Source organism: Trachinotus anak, unplaced genomic scaffold, assembly GCF_046630095.1.
Source record: "Trachinotus anak isolate AG129_WGS33_773 ecotype Australia unplaced genomic scaffold, CSIRO_AGI_Tana_v1 ptg000020l, whole genome shotgun sequence".
Classification (NCBI taxonomy): Eukaryota; Metazoa; Chordata; class Actinopteri; order Carangiformes; family Carangidae; genus Trachinotus; species Trachinotus anak.
The window spans coordinates 6049073-6068047 of record NW_027273871.1 but is presented as its reverse complement, the minus strand read 5'-3'; the positions used below and the strand labels follow the sequence as shown (position 1 = coordinate 6068047).

General features: G+C 40.4%; 1 long non-coding RNA gene across 1 annotated transcript; it reads left to right on the top strand.

Annotated features, from left to right (window-relative positions):
* The first annotated feature begins 2032 nt into the window (after positions 1 to 2032).
* LOC139637632 (uncharacterized) lies at positions 2033 to 17132 on the top strand. The gene is made up of 3 exons (XR_011694645.1): positions 2033 to 8995; positions 9134 to 9214; positions 16932 to 17132. It is a non-coding gene; the product is annotated as an uncharacterized lncRNA (long non-coding RNA).
* The last annotated feature ends 1843 nt before the right edge of the window (positions 17133 to 18975 follow it).

Genomic DNA, 18975 nt, shown 5'->3' with positions numbered 1-18975 from the left:
TTGATTTGATTTAATTTGTAGGCCCAGACAAAAAGTGGCCAAGACGATTGTTCCCCTCCCCCTTCCCGCTACAGCTCCTCATTAAAAACATCATTTTAATGCTTTACTTTCTCTACAGCTGCATATTCATCTGTACGTATCTGTTAATGTTGCTGCAGCTTCCCATCAGAGCCATGATGTCAGGCCACAGCATGAGCAAACAGGTAACAGATTCCTGAAAATGAGTTTTCAGTTATTTGTGTTTTTGTAATAATTTCTACGTCTCCGACCTTCAGAGGCCCCATGAAACTGACTCTTCTACTGTAACTGTGGCGTTTAACCTCCCGGCCACACAGGGCCGTGCTGCTGGAAAACTGTGATTATATTAATGATTTGTTTTGGTTTCAGGAAGGGGGGGGGGGGGGGGGGGGGGGGTCACGCAAATATATTGTTAAATAAAAAGCCTAATCCGTGTTTACATCCCAAGCAAAGACAGGCATTTGTTTTCATTATGAATCGGACAAGATAGCGTTTCCCACAGACGTGTGCGCGCTTTTAAAATAAATTTCCACCAGTTTTCCACAGCTCTATCTTGTGCCGCCAGGATTAAGAGTCTGCAGAGTCTGCAGGCTGAAGGATGCGTTGACCTGCTGTCCTATCTTGGCACGATCAGAAACATCGACAGGGGACGGCGGCCGGGCGGCTGGCAGCTCCAACCTTTAAACACAATCTGTTTTTAAAGTGTGTGTGTGTGTCACCATGTCTTTGTCTCTGTCCACACACACACGCACACACACCTCAGCTCTGTCACACTTCTGAAACGCCCAGAGATACAGCCAAAGGACAACTTTTATTTCCCAGAATTCCTCCATTCCCCCATAAGGTGTGCGCTCGCGGCTCCCGGTGATGATTTAGGGGTGTTTATCGCAGCTCGCTTAAACATTTACTTTTCAGCACAAGGTGAAGCTCGGAAGAAAAATGTCTCCGCGGGGTTCAACCTCTGGAGGATTTAACACCGTGCCCCCCCCCCCCCCCCCCCCCCTCCGCACTGCTGACGTTTACAAGACAAGCAACGAGTAATGGGACCCAAAGAATCATGGGATACATATCGGAGCTTGGCTGACTGTCAGAGCGCCCGAGGGCGTGCGTGTCACGGAAGGACATCGCGTTTCGGTTTAATTGCTGCATCGCGCCCGGGAGGCGTCGACATTTTTCATCGCAACACATTGTTTTGATCCAGTTCCTCTTTTTAATGATCCATAATCCTTTACTGTGAAACGGCTGGAAGGAGATCCGAAGGTCGCTGCGGCGTGACTTATTGTCAGTTTATGCTTTAGGATGAAAAGTAAATAAATGAACGTTTCTCCACACGCCCTGAACCTTCACCTTTTTATGTTCCTCCGAGATTCCTCGCTCCTTCTTGGACGCTTCTATTTTAAATTGTCTTGCAGGACTCCTCCTTGTGAGCCCCCCCCCCTTTCCTCCCCCGTTTTCTCTGTCTCCTCCCGTGTTAAGCCTCGACAATATGCAACACCTCGAGCTTTTTAAGAGGCTGCACTTTTCAGAGAAATGACTCCAGAGACGCTGCGGGACGTTAAGTGCTGAGGCATGTTTCTGGGCGAGGGGACACCCAGCTTTCCTCAGCTTCTTTCAGGATGGGGACGTGGGGGTCGCAGGAGGGGAGGGGGTCTTAAGTAGGGCCAGATCGGGGTCAAATTTATAACAAAGTCCCAGTTATTGTTTTAAAGCACTCGGAGTGTCAAATGTTTTGGTTTAATGGAGACAACAGTGAATTTCAGTCAGAAACTGAGAAAAACTTTCAGGTTTTAACTCCTGTTATGGGATTAGACAGAGGACGTGTGTGTGTGTGTGGGTGTGTATATTGGGGGGCTGGGGGTTCCACTAATGGGGGTTTAGCTGAGACACATTAAGACGTGGAGGAAAATGGTTGAGCATGATTAGTGACCGACTTAATGGTATAATGTTGCCTCTATTTCAGTCTCTCTGGTGAGAAAGAGACGTGTGTGTGTGTGTGTGTGTGTGTGTGTGTGTGTGTGTGTGTGTGTGTACATACACTATCCTATGGAAAACTCAGTTTCCTTTTATAAATTAATGGTAATTTCTCGAAAATTCTGTTTAAGTTAACAGCTGTCGGTAAATATTTTAGGTTAGTTTATATTTTCAGAAAGAGAAAGAAAAAGAAAACACGTCCATGTTCGCAGCTCAGTCGGGGGCTTGTCCTCATTGTCGTTTCAGACTCTGAGCAGTCAGTGAAGTAAATGTAAGAACATCCTCTCAACAGCCGCGTTTCCATATAACTGTCAAGTGAATTTGAAGCAAACTTTTAAAATGTCAGAAAACAGACGTATTTCCATCAGCTGGTTCACAGTGAATACATTAGCTTAGTTGCCTCCTGGCATCAGAAGGTGGCGGTAGAGACGCCGCCGTAGACACAGAGGCCGAACTAAAAGAGACGGTCTGGTCTACGGAGGATTTTCATTCTGCGTCCCCAGCTGTGCTCGCCCTTACGTTACGTCTCAAACCGCGGCTCCTGTCGCCTGTAACTTTTTTTCACAAAAACTTGTAGATTTAAGATCCTTGGATTTAACATTTGTAACGTTAGCTTTTAAAACTGAAAACTGAACCGAGTTGAAACCCTCTTAGTCATGCTGCCGTGTCGCAATCGTTCTTCAAATGTGGCCCCTGAAGGATGTGGCCCCTGAAATGAGAGTTTCTGTTAGAGGATATTTACTAATGTGAAGCCTGCGCTGAGGACGCTGCCATGGAAGCGTTAGTGTTGACATAGGATTTAGCATGTTAGCAGGAATTGAACGTTCACAGTTAGCTTGTTATCATTGTAATATTGTGTAGATGATGGTGTTAATATGAACTTAAACAATAGTGAGTTTCCATGAGATGTCAGGTAAACTTCCTTATTAGAATTAGCAAGAGTTAAAACATTTCAGAGACACATAACATTTCCTAAATTATGTTTTATAGCAACTTGATTACAATTACTTTTTAACAAACATATATGTAAAAAAAAAAAAAAAAAAAAACAACTTTACTTATAGCACAAGGCACAACCTGTTTACTTTATTAACATCTTTATCTTAACCAAAGTGCTTTTTTCGCCTGAACCAAACCCCAGGCTGGAGCTGAGTCCAGCAGCACGAACTCATCCACATTCACCGGAGAAGACTTCACCTCTGAACATAATCCAGGCAGATTAGTCGTATATAAACAATTTCTAGGAGACAAGGTCCCGTATAAATTTACTTTAGGGTAAAATATGTTGTAAGAGATATGGTCTGTTATTGTCTGAGCTGCCTGTTGACTCTGATTCCCTGTTGGGCCACGAATTAGAGACACATTAAATTTACTGTTGGTAGCTAATGAGGTCAGCGGCGGTTCAGACCATCAGGCTGCACGAGCTCCCTTCTTCAGGGCATTTCCTCCATACAGGGAAGAGCTATCTGATTACACCCCAATCACAAGGACAGCATGGGCCAATAATTGACGAATTGATATATATTAATCCAACTCTTCCTACTCGACTGTCAGTGTGTGTGTGTGTGTGTGTGTGTGTGTGTGTGTGTGTGTGTGAGAGAACAGTGACAGCCATGGCGTCCGCTGACAGCCTGGCTCGGTCTTATCTGCACTGTGACGTTAGAGAGAAAGAAGGGGGGAGGAGGGAGCTTTTCTCTTTCTATCTAACAAACGCTCTTCACTTTTATTTCCCCTCTTCGGATGTTCGGCCTCTTTCTTACGTCCTCCTCTCTTCGCTGTTACACCTCTGATGACCTCAGAGCTGAATCATTCTCATGTTTTGAAACATTTCCTGAGTCACCTTGGAAAAAAATGCGAAAAGCCTCAAGATGACGGAAATAGAAAAACTAGGAAGTTTCACATCAGTGTCAGAGACAAGAAAAATCTCGCAGTGACCAACAATAGTGTCAGTTCATGATATTAAATGTCGTCCTGCTGGTTCAACATTGAAGACGCACACATCATGTAACTGAAAAAATACAACCACATGTCAAACTTCAGGGTGATTATAGGATTTTTCTTTATGTCAAACAGCAGATAAAATCTACAGTTACATTTTTCACTGTTAAAAAACAGATAAGAACAGAGCAGAGTCACTATGTGTAAAATTAACTGTCCTGCTGCTGCTGTCATTTACTTTTCTACTGTTTTTTTAAATACAACAAAAAGCTGTTATTTTCTACTTTTACAGTAAAATACTGATGAAAGCTTAGCAACGTATTCCTGTTTATTTACACTTTTTTTCACAGGAGGTATAGTTGAGGAGTTTTCTGTAAACTGCAGTGCATTAATACATGCTACTGTATAAACTATTGATGAATTAATAAACTATAAATAAACTATTCCTTGGCAGTCACTGCAGTGCATTAATACATGCTACATGCTATATGCTAATAGTATAAACTATTGATTCATAAATAAACAATAAACCACTCCTTGGCAGTCTTGCTATAAAACACTGTTATTATACATTTAATACAAAATGGTCATTGAAGTTGCAACTTAACCAGGTTCTCTCTTTATTTAAGCTTATGAAAAAATTTTGAATATTTTAAGAACATTTAAGGAAAATAAACCCAAATTTCAGTCATTTAAAAAAGAGAAAAAGTGTTGTAGCATGAACACAATTAAACACTAAACGCAAATTAATACAAAATATTATCAGGTTTATCAAAGCTGTTGAACTGTAAATGTGTATTTGTAAGGATTGTACAAAGGACTGACTCATGTATTGGTTTGTGTTCATACTTTAAGTATAACAGCTACATATTCACACGTTAAAGCTGCTTCACATTTTATATTTAGTTTACTTTGTTTATATCAGTTCTGACCATCACTACCTCACTGCTCTATCATTCAGTCTGTACATTGGTTCATCTTTGTGTATCTCTTCATGCTCTTCTGCTACATGTGTATGACAGTAAATCTGAATCCAGTCTAATCTCTATTCTGATGAAATAAGGTTTTGTTTGTTGAAGAAAGAGACGATAACAGAAGAGACAAAGTTTCCTCCAAAAAAAAAAATTTCATATCGTACAATATAAAAAGTACTAGCCCCATAACTGCAATTTAAAACAGGTTTATTTATCACTTAATTATGTTTCTAAGGAATTATTGTGGGGTTAAAATGTTAAGGTTGAGATTGATGCTTTGATTGAGACTGTTACACCCACCAGTTTCACACCTGTTGAGTTTTAGATTTTATTTCTTGTGTTTCTGTGATTTAAAAACTCACTTCCTGTTGTACCTGTTGCATCCTCACCTGCAGTAACAATAACGCTCCTTAAAAAAAAGGAAAAGATGAGCTTGTCGTCCTGCATCTGGAAAAAAAGAAAACAGTAAAAGGGAAGACGAGCAGAAAGCAGAGCTGGCGGTGAGGCTGAATGGCACACGGGTTAGAGGAGGTGAGTCGAGACGGAGAGATGACAAGGGCCCGGGGAGGAGGGGGCGCAGGGAGGGGAGGAGATGAGGTAAGAGAGTCGTGGGAAAGAGATGAGAGAGAGAGAGAGAGGGAAGGAGGAAGGAAGAAGAGGAAGAGTGATGAGAGAGGAAGAGAAACTGAACGAATCGTACGTGAGCCTCTACAGGTGACCAGGTGGAATTACAAAAACAATCCACCACTTTCCTCCTTCCTGGTATTTGATGTTCAGTCCAAACACACAGACCAGCTCCAGTGAGAAATGGTGAAATGACAAATAAAGATAAAAAAAAAAGATTTAAAAAAAAGGAGAAACCAGACATAAGTTTGTGTTTTTATTGGTTCAGTTCACACAGAGAGAGATTTAGGTTTGACCTCAGATGATCTTCTTACTCCTGAAACAGGAATAAGAATCCTGTCAGACTCTGCTGGACTGGGTCTGGGGGCTGATCTCTTGGACCATAATTTACAATACATGAACCCAGCTGTATAAATCTTGTGTGTGTCCAACTGTGGACCAGTCTGCAGGGATCTGGGTTCAATGCAGACAAACAAAAAGTGATGAAGTACAAAACAGAGCAACGTGTTGTTTATGGGTTTGTTTAAAATGACCACAAATCCGCCAGCGTGTGGTGGTGGGAGGCGTGTGACGGCGAAGGAGTGACATAGATTCATTAACAGACAAATCTTAAATTATTATCAATGAGCAAGGGAATTAACAGAGTTATTCTCTAAATGTGGTTTGTAGTTTATTTAAAAGTTATTTTAAGTCTCTGCTACTTGAAAATGATCAAGAATGGTCAGACGAAATATTAAACAAACCAAGACTGAGAACATATTGTGTTATTAAACACACTCACCATCCTGAGCCATAAGTCTCCTCTAACATGAGCAGAGCTCAGAGTGAACATCTGGCTCTCTGCCTCTGGCTGTGGACACTGGACAGAGCTCAGAAACTGTCTCCTGTGTGAATTTGGACGGAGAATGAGATTTTTCGAAATTTATATTCTACTGTCTTTCTTATCGCGATCTTAAACTTTCACTGATAAGATCTGCTGGATGTGACAGATGGATTTAGATATAGTTCATGTTTGCATATCTGCTCAGCTGCAACAGCAAATATATTTTGTAGGAAACATGATTAAGTTTCTTTTAATGTAATGAGGAAATGTTGGTAGTTTATATATATGGATGTTCTTATTGTGAACGATGAGGTCAGAGCCAAGAAACCAACCACAATGCTGCACTAAATATATATTAACATGATGATACAGTCGACTAATAATAATAATGACAGACAATAATAAATGTCGCTCTGTCGCTACTTTGGTCCAGACCAAAATATTTTTACAACTCAGCCCAACAAAGGCAGGAGAGCAGTCATTCTGTAACAGTTAACGTTAACTTTAGGTTAGCTGCATCTGCCTTATTTATGTAGGATGACAAACTGAATTACCAAGATGTTAGTTCACCAAAAATGATCAATAACATGATTCATTTGGAAATATATATTTCTATGGCATTGAATAATATATATATAGATATGTTGTATATTATCTGGACAAATAAATGTCAACATGTCAGATCTTGGTCTGGTTACAGCTTCGTTGATGAACTGCTATGAAATCTTGTACAGATGTTCATGGTTCCCAGAGGATGAATCCTAATGATTTGTGTTTTTTCCAGCATATTCCGTGAACTATCTCAACATTTACCTGATGGACTGACACAAACTATTATAAAGACATTAATGGTTCTCAGAGGATCTATAATAATGACTTTGGTGATCCTCTGACTTGGCCTCAGCTCCACTGTGAGGGTACAGAGATACAAAACAACAAACTAATGAGACTCCAATCAGCCTCATGGTGCTTTGTGATTATTGCTAATTAGGGTTAGGGGTTATATAATAATATTAATATTAAGTTATTAAGCCAATATGCAAAACTGTCATGTGGAGCCTCAACGAGGAAGCAACATGGATCCAAACTCTTTTTTCATTCATGCTCTATTCATTTGTCCAGTTGTTGGTAGGTTTGCTGCTCCCATGATGCAGCACTGTGGTCGACTGGATCTGTGGTGATTCACTGTATTTGTTTACAAGAAACGATGGGAAATAAAGGAGTGAAGTGTCACAAAATGAAGAGTTGTGAAGGAAGAAGAGAAGCTTTCAGAGCGATAAGTCTGCAGTAAAACAACACTCATATCTCCAACGAGCCATTTTCCAAAAAAGTCATTGGTCAAAAAAAAAAAAAAAAAATGGTTTATTAATCTTCTTGAGATGCAAGTTAAGCAAAAATGCAGATTGTGAAACAAACTCCAGATTAGAGCTCGTCCATGAAAGGCCAGCGGCCATATTTCCACACCCAGCAGGACTCATTAGAGCGAGCGGAGGAATAGAAAGAGTTGAACCCGGGTGTAAACTGCAGAGAGCAGCAGCAGCCACTTGTTCCTGTTTATTTCATCTTCGTGATGTTTGCCTGATGGGACGCACATCAAAGAGGACACGGACGTCTGAGGCCGACTGCCGTTGCTTTTCTTTCATTCTTTTATTTTTTTTTCTTCGCTCACTATCTCCGTAACTCGGGGGGAACATGGAAGCCGTGTGACCCCGGATGATTTATCAAGACATTTCTCTTTTTTTTCTCTCTCCAGTTAAAGTAAATGACTGGTATGTGGAGAGCCCCCCTCACGAGCTATTAGCCCCCCCCCCCCTCCCCCTGCAGAGAGAGGAAGATAAAGGAAAATTGAAAATGAAGAGAAAAGGGAGGGAGAGAGAGAGACATCACCATATCCACAGGCAGACCTCCTGCTCTCCTCCACTATCTCTCCCTCTCTCCCTCCTTTGAGCTTGATTAGCCGCCAAGCTTAAGAGGCTTGTTATCAACCTTGGAGACGATGGAAGTTCATTGGCCGCAGGATTTGACTGATGGAGATGGTGTGTGTGTGTGTGTGTGTGTGTGTGGAGGAAGTGGCGTATATCTTTTTGACTGATGTGGAGTCACGGTAGAATGTGGTCGTATCCGGGGCCGCGGGGACTCCAACATGTCTGCTGGCTGCTTCTTATTCAGTCCAACAAGTCGTCCAAGTCCTGCACGCAATACAAACCAGCTCGACCCCGAAATCTTCATTTAAGTCACATTAATTAAAGAGCTTGGTGCCAATTTAACGCACGGCTCTGAAGAAGAGACAGAAAGTTCATGACAGACTCTCTAAAACTCTCCACTTTACATTTTTCCCCCTGGGGATCAACTAAGTGGTATTTTATCTTATCTTATCCAGAGGGGGGCAGCAAAACTATCCACCCAGACAACAAGTCCTCATACTTAAACAAAGTTTTTTTTTTTCCTGGCCTTGCAAAACAACCAGTATGAAAGTTAATTTTTGTCTTTGGGAGCTCGACTAAATAATTTAAAATCAACGTCTACTTTCTACATTTTTCACATCCAGGACAGACACGGATGTTACTGTCTCTGACACCTGTTGTCACGTGACCAAACTCCATCCACTGAGAGCGTGAGATGTGATGGAAAGCTCTGGAAAAAGCAAGTAAGTGGACCTTAAGTTGAGACTATTTGTCAAACATTCTGTTTGACTGTTACACCCTTTGTACGCCATGATTAGTGCATGTATGTGGGTTTTTTAAACACAGGTAAACTCGCTGATTCCTTTCATATTTCTCCTCAGACAAGTTTGTTTGTGTTCGGAGGGAGAGCGAGCTGCTAGCCTCCGTTCAGACCATTCGGAGCCTCGGTGTGAGACGCTTCGGTTGGTAAATGTGTTTTTTTAAAACTTATTTCGGGGCTGCAGCTCACTTTCAGCAGGCCTGCACAGCAGCTAGCAGCTAGTTAGCATGGCTGTGCTATATGTAGCCTGTAGGCAGTATTAAAAAAAAAAAGGTGTAGCCATAGAGTTCTTGGGCAGGTGACAGGTGTGTTTACAGTGTTTGTGCTCTGAAAGACGTCACAGCACGACAAAGGCGTTAAAATGCCGATCGGAGCTGGAGCCAATAAAACCTTTGACGACGGCAGAGTCGTTTGACCCAGGAGTGAATGTCGATTGTACCGTTTCACACTGACGACAAAGGCCAGATGTTAGCGGGTTTTCTGATCTGATCTGGTTTAAGTTTAAACAATTTAATCTGCACGGTTATGGTTTGGGAACGACCATGTTCGTAAACAACACGGCCTGTGAGGTCTGCAGTGCTACAACATTACAATTACAGCTGCAACGTCACACACTGCACAACATTACAGTCCTCGCACAACTTAGTGTTTACTCACACAAATGTTCCAGGTCTAATTCATGAGACGCTCATAACTCATTCATTTTATGAATCTTTGCTTTAGGTCGATGAACATCACCTGTTCGTGAGGAGGTGAATGTGCAGAAGATTCACTCTTTAACATAATAGCAACCTGCTCACCTGTATTTTATTCATGAAACTGCTTCCAGGAAGTAAAAAGAATCTCAGGGCTTAATGTCCTGCTGTCAGGAAACAGCAGTGTCAGTGGTTGTATCAGAGAAAACATAAAGAAGCTGTCACATGAGAGCACACACAACTCTCAGTAAATTGTTGATCCAAGATAAAGATGATGTGAACCGAATTTACATTTTACGTTTAGTTTTAGTTGATTTCTGTGACATATTTTATCATCATCGTCATTGTCATTGTCGTACCCAGTTCCCTTTAGTTTTATCAGAAGCTGTATCAGTTAGTCGGTGACTTGACGGACGTTGTCTCTTAGCGTTCCTCTCCTCTGCCTCGGGTCCTCTCCGGCTCTGGATGAGGCCTCGGAGGGCGACAGGACCGTGTAAACATTCCCAGCCCTCAGAATCTGTCTGTCTGCCGGGGGTGATGCATCTGTCCGGCCCGTTTGTTTACTGGCCGAAGAATGTTAAGGATATAGGCTTCAGTCCGTGTGTGTATGTGTGTAATTGCACGTCCATTTGACTGTGCACTTAAAATAGGAGAGTGTGAGAGGCCAGGGGGGACACATGGGTGGGGCGGGGTCACGAGTTTTGTTTCCTTTTGTATCGTCTTAATGTTTGTAATGATCCAGTGGGTTGTGGATCTGGTGAGTATTGCACGCTGTTTAGTCTACCAATCACCACGGTGACAAAGAGTCTAGGTTTTGGGGTGGAGGGGGGTTGAGGTAGAGGTGAGGGATGGGGGGTGGGGTCTGGTGAGTTAGTGGTGTTGTTGTTCAGGGAGGGCTGGGCTGCGAAAAATACACATGTATGTAAAAATACACCCAAAAAAGCTGCAACTGTGAATTTTCTAATTGTGGCATTTTAGGTTTGAATCCACTGGACGACTGCCCACAGGAAGTGACTAATTTACAAATTAAGAGCGAAAACAGAAAAAACTGTTTCTTACAGAGTGAACAAAGTCCAGTTCATTGTGCAATGATTTTTGAGAACTGCTTCTGAAGTTACCTGGTATGTCTCTGACATCTTTTATTTCTTAAGAGATAGATTCATATTTTATCATTTTTCTATCAAATCAGCACATCTACAGTTAAAGCAGTATTTTTTGGCCCTGGCAACAAAGAGATTCCCTGTCAATGCAAGTTCAGTGTAAATAATGACGGAAGATTATTTGAGGCTTCAGCAGACTGAGACAGATCTTCCACAGTTGCAGCACTTTCAGATCAAAATTCACACTTGTTTCTGTTCCTCATCATCAGCTCAGCAAAGAAGCACAAACAGGAAGTTGTTACTAAAAAAGACTTAGACTTTGCTCAGATGCTGAAGACTCATTATCTTAAGCTAAACTTTGAAAAGCATTTTTACACACACATGTGGACTCTGTCCCGTCACTTACACTGAAATTGCTTTAGAAAGGGATCTGTTTGCAGTCAGTAATTATAAGAGGAGAAATTGCAATGACCAAGGAAGTTCTCAGTGTACACAGACGTGTAAAAAACATGTGAACCTTTTAAGTTCATGTTGCATGAACTGCTGAACTTTATTTTAAGTTCTAATTGAGAAAATGTTCAAAATAATGCAGAAGACATTGTGGTGAAAACTTAAAAACATGAATAATTTGCTCCGCAAAAGAGTCATATGACCTCATTTCGGGCTAATGACTCATAAGTCACATGACTTAGTCTTTTTTTGTACAAACATTCAAATAAACAGGATGTTCAGTGCATCAGTGTAAAATTCATGTATCACAGGTGCAAACTATGATAAAAATAAAGTATAATTGCCAATATAAATATACATAAATAAAATAAATATGAAAAACAAACAGTTAAATATGACTTGGCTTTGAGTCAGACTCAAGTCGTGAATGTGACGACTTTCGACTCACAAACTTTGACATTAACATCAGTCTCTTGTGTCTTCTCCTAGATTTTAGACACCAAACCCGAAGAATAAAGATGATTAACAGGTTTTTTATAAATAGTCTGCACTGAATCAGCTCTGATGATGGCGCAGATGTAAAGACTCATAAAACAGAGATTATGTCAAAGAATCACATACAGAGGCACATCTGAGCTTTTTGCTTTAAAATGTTATAAAGTCTTATTGTGTTCAAAAATCTAAAATTGCATCAAATTTGGTGAAGAGCACACAACATATTTTTGGGTTCATGTTTGTTATATTGTCAAACACTGTGGGTAGAATGTTTTTATCTGATGTTTTAAAGCTAATTAAAGTGGGAGCTTTGTGGTAAAATCTGTGTTTAAGACATTAAAACAAGTTCAAATTAAATCTTCTCATCGCAGCATAAAAAAGTCTTTGGTTTGGAGCAGAGACAAGTTAAGGACACAGAGTTATGCACTCGATAATGTGCTACTACGTGTGCAGGACATATTGTTTTCAGTGGGTTTGTTGCAGCATGTGTTGTCATGAGATTGGATAACAGTGACTGTGCAGCTCCAGCAGTCTCCTTCATGCACCCCCCCCTCCCGAGAGGTTAGTCCAGTGAGGCTGCACTCATACGGTAACACACAGTCATCCTCAGATGTCTGCAAACGTTGGAGTCACTGTAGGATGTAACGTATTTAGAGACCTTTAAAAGTTTGTTTTGATCATTTGCATCAAAGATTTAAATGTTACAGAATAAAAATAAAAGTCTGAAGTGTCAAAAGCTGTTGACTTCAAGTTGTTCAAAAGTAATAACTCACTATGCTATTAAGAAACTACTGACCTTTTTCAATGGGCTCATCAATATAAAACACTACAATACAAATTTTCCCCTTCAAGACATTTTTGGATCAGGTCTTTGATCATGTTAATCACTAAATTATGTAAAATGATATGCAAGATAAAATAAAGATGCATAGTGATGATCCATTTCAGTATTTATATTTTTAGGTTATGAGGGGTTAAAAGATACAGGGAGATTAAAATGTGAACATTTCTAAATGGACAATAATCCCAGGAACCTGTGTTATTTTGTTATATGGTTAAATTAAAATTATTATATATTTTTAAAATCTATGACTGCATATGTTCAGATAAAAAAATTTCTCAGTGAGTGCGGCACTGCTGCTGCTAATGTTTCCTCAATGCAAATGTGATATAAAATAAAATAAAGAAAACAAAGAAACCAACACCCCTGTGAGGTGGCCGTCTGACACAACGAGAGTTACAGATCTTATTCACCCTTTCAATGAACCTTGAGATGCACTTAGAGGATGTTTGCAGCAGCCGTATATCAAGACTAACAACAGTGGAGACCCACTCCACAGGAGCCTGGCCCTCAGCACTGCCCCCTAGTGGAGGAAGGTTGAATGTGAATACATGAGAGGCTTTATTTAACTCCACCTATTGTTACTACTGCTAATAACACTGTTACAGCTACTGAACTTTCAGTTAAAAATATAAATTATTTCGTTGTTTAGTTTGTACTATTAAAGAAACGGTGAAAAATGTTCTGTGCAGGCCGAATGTGATTCTTCAAAAGCTTTGTTTTGTCCAAACATCAATGTAAAACCTAAAGATGTCAAACTTACACTGAAACAAAACAGAGATAAGTAGGATAGTAAATGACTTAAACAATCAATTTATTATTAAAATAGTTTGAAAGCAATCTTTAATCTATTCACATATCACTGACCTATAACAACAACAATAAAAGTGCATATATAACCTTCAATGACACCAAAAACATGTATGTAATAAACATGATTTAGGATGAGGAGGAAGAGATGAAAAGATGTGATTAGAAACACATATTGTTTCTGGTCTTCAGCCTTATGAGTCTGTGCCTCTCCTATCTGAATGACAAGGTTCAGTAATCAAAGAATCTGTTGACCCTGCCCCCCCTTCGCCGAACTCTCTTCTGCTGCGGCGCCTCCATCCCTCTCCTGTCTCATTTGTCTCTATGTGTCATAGACAAATGTAGATGCACACACTCAGTCCACATCCACAGAAGTGCAAATAAATCAAGCGTTTGACCTCCAGAAACAGAGCTTTTCTAAAACTCTACATATGCAAGTTTATTTTTTACATTAAAAAATATAGTTTTCCTGATATTAGTATCAGCTGTGCAGTGATGTGGTGTCTGATAAACCCTCTAACTCTTGCATCTGTCACTCAACTCTCCTTCCATAGTTCATCGTCTCAGCTGTACCTGAAACGGGACATGCCCACCAACACAGCCCCTGGTGTTGTTTTAACACGGTGCTGTTTTCAGTCTGAGCGTTTAGGGAGGAGGTCGAGGGGATTATTGGGCGTTGAACACAAGAGGCTGGTGTTTGCATCCCATCTCCTAAAAACAGTCGGTTTAGTTGCCTAAACTTACACAGGACATAACGATAAAGGCTCGGATGGATCACAGACCCAGACTGGAGGTCAGGCAGGCCCTTGGTCACAGCCTCTGTATGAAGTGACTCAGTCAAGCTCAGTTAAAAGACACAAAATGACCACAGAGAGATGATCTCAGTCTGAGAGGTCCCATGGAGGCAGGGATGGGGGGGTGGGGGTTTTTATCTGTCCTGCCCAGGGATCCATCCCCTCATAATCCGTCCATGCATGAAGGTTCAGCTTGATGTGTTTGTACCGTTGTTTAAGAAATAAACTATGTATATTATTTGTTTTGTGATTGCAAAAAAGTTGTTTTTGCAGTTTATCTGTTTATCAGGTGAACACTGCATCAATATCGTGATGTGAAGTTCAGGTTAGGTGACTAAAATACGTTGGTTAAAGTCAGAAAGACGAGATGGGAGTCCAGGTTGAAATTAAAAAATGCAGAAAGTTACTAGTATTTTATTATCACTTTAGTGACCATGTACAATATTAAACTTAGATGTTACCATTGGATGTATATTAGCAGAGTTAGTCTAAAGCTAATTTTCCTCTGCAGGGTCTCAGTTAAAACATATGATCACAATATTGATAAATGTTTTGCAACTTTGTTCTGAGCTTGACTGAGCCTCCGTACATGTGTCTGGTGTTGCACTGTCCTGTCTGAAACTTGTGATGCTGCCGTCATCGACTCTTTAGAAAAAGAGGTTTAACTGTTCAATTTAACGTCAATTTAACTGGTTAAATAAATAAGAAACAAAGCAGCGTCAGAACAGCACTAAACAAACAAGACAATACCAAGTTACACACAGTTGTGTGTCTCACACACAAAATTAAAAGCTATTAGTGGGACACTGGTGTCACGGGAAAGTACATACTCACACTCGTGAGCTTCAGTACGTCTTGTTTCAGGGTTTGTGTTAAAACCTTCAACATTTCAGTGCAGGTGACGAAGTTTTGTGACGTGAAAACTGTTGCACAATTTGTTGCAAAACTGTAAAGATGTCAAAGATGTGGCTTCTTCTGTGTAGGAGAAACTCTCCACTGAAACCAGAGTGGGATTCTTTTGGGTTCACTGCTCTTTAAGAGACAGTGACTCACTAAATGTTAAGAAAACTACCACACACACATAAACACTCACACACCCACACAGCGCTCTGATTTTAATAGACACCGAGACACTAAGATCACGGAGGGATCAGATAATTCTTGCCCTGCATGCCCCTTTGCCCCCTGCTCTCTGCCTCCCCTACACACACACAAACACACACACACACACACACACACACACACACTGGCTGCACCATCACCTACCTCTACCTATCCGTCTCTCCCTATCAGCTGCTCCCTGCTGCCGTTGTTTTGAGAGGTCAGAGCTGTTTGTTTGCTCGGAGGCCCGTCGTCTGATAGCATGTGTCGGACTACGCCCCCCCCTCCCGCCTCATCTTAACCTGAGCCGTTATCAGCCGACTCCCCCGGCAGCTCCAGCCTTGTCTTTTAAAAGGAACACTTCCCCAGGAAATTATGGAGAGACTCGGGCAGATAGACGGTGTTTCTATCTGTCACGGCGCAGACCTCAGGACAGACGGAGACACTCGGGCAGAGTCCTTATGCTCCAGGTTCAAATCCATCTTGTGACCTCTGATTCCCATCTCAGGCTCTGTCCGCACAGGACTCACTGATTAAGTAGAGTTAAGGCTCATCCTTTTCAGTTTTTACCAGCTTCAACTGAAAAATACACAGATTTTTTTTAAGGAGCAGATTACCTGTGTCTTTACACAGCCAACAGTTGTGAGAACAGATTGTGGATTACATGAAGGTCCTCTTGTATTGAGGACAGACCTGTACTGTAAATCTCCTAATAGAAATAATAGAAAATGGAGAATGAACTGAACTGAATCAGCTGCTGACTGTAAAGTGAATCCCCAACATCAAATATTTAAACTGTGCCTCAAGAAAATCAACACACACTATAATTTAGTCATAAAAGTTTTACACTAGTATCATGGCTGTAGTGGGTCAGACCACCGCCTGGTTCTAGCTCAACAGCTGATGAACCATGAAGCATGAACATTCATGGTTCCCAGAGGATGAACCTTGGTCTTCAAACTTCTCTGCTGGTCGACATTTTTGTTTTATAGTGAAACGTCTCAACGAATACAGGAAGGATAACCATGAACTCTGGTACAGACCATCATGGATGAACTGTAATAACTTTAAATGATCCATTCATCAGGTCAGAACCTTCATTTGTCCAATAACTTTGTTTTAGACCAAATACCTGAGATTCCCCTGAACCTCAGACTCTCTTTCAAACTATAAAACTTTTGTAAACTTGCATTTCTACATTAATTGTTCTCTCATGTTGCTTCAATTGTGCCAATCATTTCAGCTATTTTAATGTTTCCTTTTTCCTTACTCTGTGTTAAATGCTAATTAGCATATGTTAGCATGCTAACATGCTAAACTACAATGGTGAATATTATACCTGTTTAATGTTAGACCAGCAAAAACAAACTTGTTCCAAGAGATTTTTTTTTTTTCAAATACTGTGTCTAATATCAGATATTAAAGACAAGGCCCTTACAAAGCAAAATAAAATCGTAAACAAAGATTTAAGACTAAAAGCAGAAATGATGCAGGATGAAAAACTGTGCTTGTTTCTTCATTATTTCCAAACAATGAAAATGACTTCAGACACAAATCCCCTTCTGGTTTTCAGGAACCTCCCTCACAGGCTGGAGGTGCAGCCGTCCGTGTGGCCACAGCAGAAAAGAAGAAGAAGAAGAAAAAAACTGTGATAAAATTACTCCCCCAACACTGGATCAAACCCAGCGGGGAGGGGAGCGCCAACCACCTGATTAAGCAACATGGAGGAAATGAGGGAAGCAAAGGGGTCCATTTTCTTCAGGAGTGGGAAAGAAAAACCCAGAAGAAAGAATGGGAGGGGATGAACGGGGGGGTGGGTTGTAAGTGGGATAACTTGTGTACATATGTGTGTGGGGGGAGTGTCGGGGGTGTGCGGGGTTAAAGTCACAGATTTTAAATCAGTTCTTTGGCCTTTAACGGGCGCAACAGAAGCCCAGTATGAGCGAGCAGAACAAAGAGGGCAGCAGTGGCCTCGACCAATTAACATTCCTGCAGCCTTTATGAGCCGCCTGGACCCGCCCCTTCACTCACACCTCATAAAAGTCACAAACATCAATTCTTGCAAACCATAACTGTCATTATAATCCTATTAAAAACAACCCACTGAGCAATTTACAGTGAACACCGGGGCCAAGTTTGCTGGCAGACAGGCGGGATCGCCTCCACCGGAGCGAAAAACCTGACTGAACAAACGGCAAATTTTATTGGGAGTAATTTGACCAAATATGACATGATAGTGACTCAGTGAGTTTAGCGTCCAAACTGAACAGAAATCGAGGTTAAATCTCTCCTTCTCCATCCTCCTTTGAATTTAATCGGTGTTGGCAAACATCTCGGTGACCACACAGAACACATGTTGCCATTAATCAATTTTTGTGGCCACTAGAGGGCAGAGTAAACACCAAAACAAGCCAACAAACACATAACCACCACTTACACAGTTAAGATATTAGAGGGTCCAACTGAAGCATATCATGCATTTTTTTTTTTTTTTTTTGCCCAAGGCAGCTGTATATGGATTATAGAGATTATAGACATTAAAAAAACAAAACAATTTCCTAAAAGTGACTAAAAAGCTTTGGTGTGGTACAATAATTGATCACCTGTATCCCCTGACATGAGCTCTCGGAGCACAGGTGAGTCTAAGCAGCCGACACCTGAGACTGATGAAACACTGATTTATACAAACAGACAAATGGATTGAATGGAAAAAAAACAACAGGACAAGTTTAGATATGATAAAATAATTATAATCGTAATGATAGAAATACTCATGGCAAATCAAAATTATGAGATTATAGTTCAAAATTTAATCGAGAAATCAAAATTATGATATGCAGATTTAAAACTTGACTTAGCTGCAGCTTAACTTAATAATTTTCACTTTATTAAGTCAAGATCATCACTTTCTCTATACATTTTTGTTGTGCATAATATTTTATCTACTTCTTTTTTTTCACTTGCTGGTGTGAATGATCTGAGCTGAGTCTGAGAGGTCCTGTCCACCATACAGAAACAGTTTACAGTGTTGTGTAATCTAATGTAAAAGCACTGTGACAAATAATTTACTGTCTTTATGAAGCTCATGTTGTGTTTGTTTTCTTGTGAGGATGTCAGGCATGTTGGTTCATCTCAATGTAATTTACAAGGGGATGTGCAAAATAACAATAACATGGCATCAACAATCTGTTTTTCTTTTAAGAGCCCATTATTCCCAAATAATTTTCTAATAAATTTCAAGAAGTTTCCCAGAAAGAGTCATGAAATGTGGTAGAAAACAGGAAGGTTTGTCTTTCTAATCAGTTTAAACCCAACTAGTCATTAATTTATTATTCATTTATTGAGAAACTTTACTTTTCCAGGCTATGGAAAAGGCTCTCTTAGAAACTTCTTCTTCAGTATATATTAAATTACATGCCTGCTTATGGAAAAATGTCACATTGTTTTGCACTGACTGAATGATTCTAGCTTATGGTAGCAATTAATTGGAACTAATTGAATGATAATGCACCAACTGAACATCAGTATTGGTAAAAGAAAAAGACAGATTATCTGGTGTAGAGAAAGTATCCTTCAAATCTTAATCTTTTACTTAATTGTGTGTAAACAGGTGACAG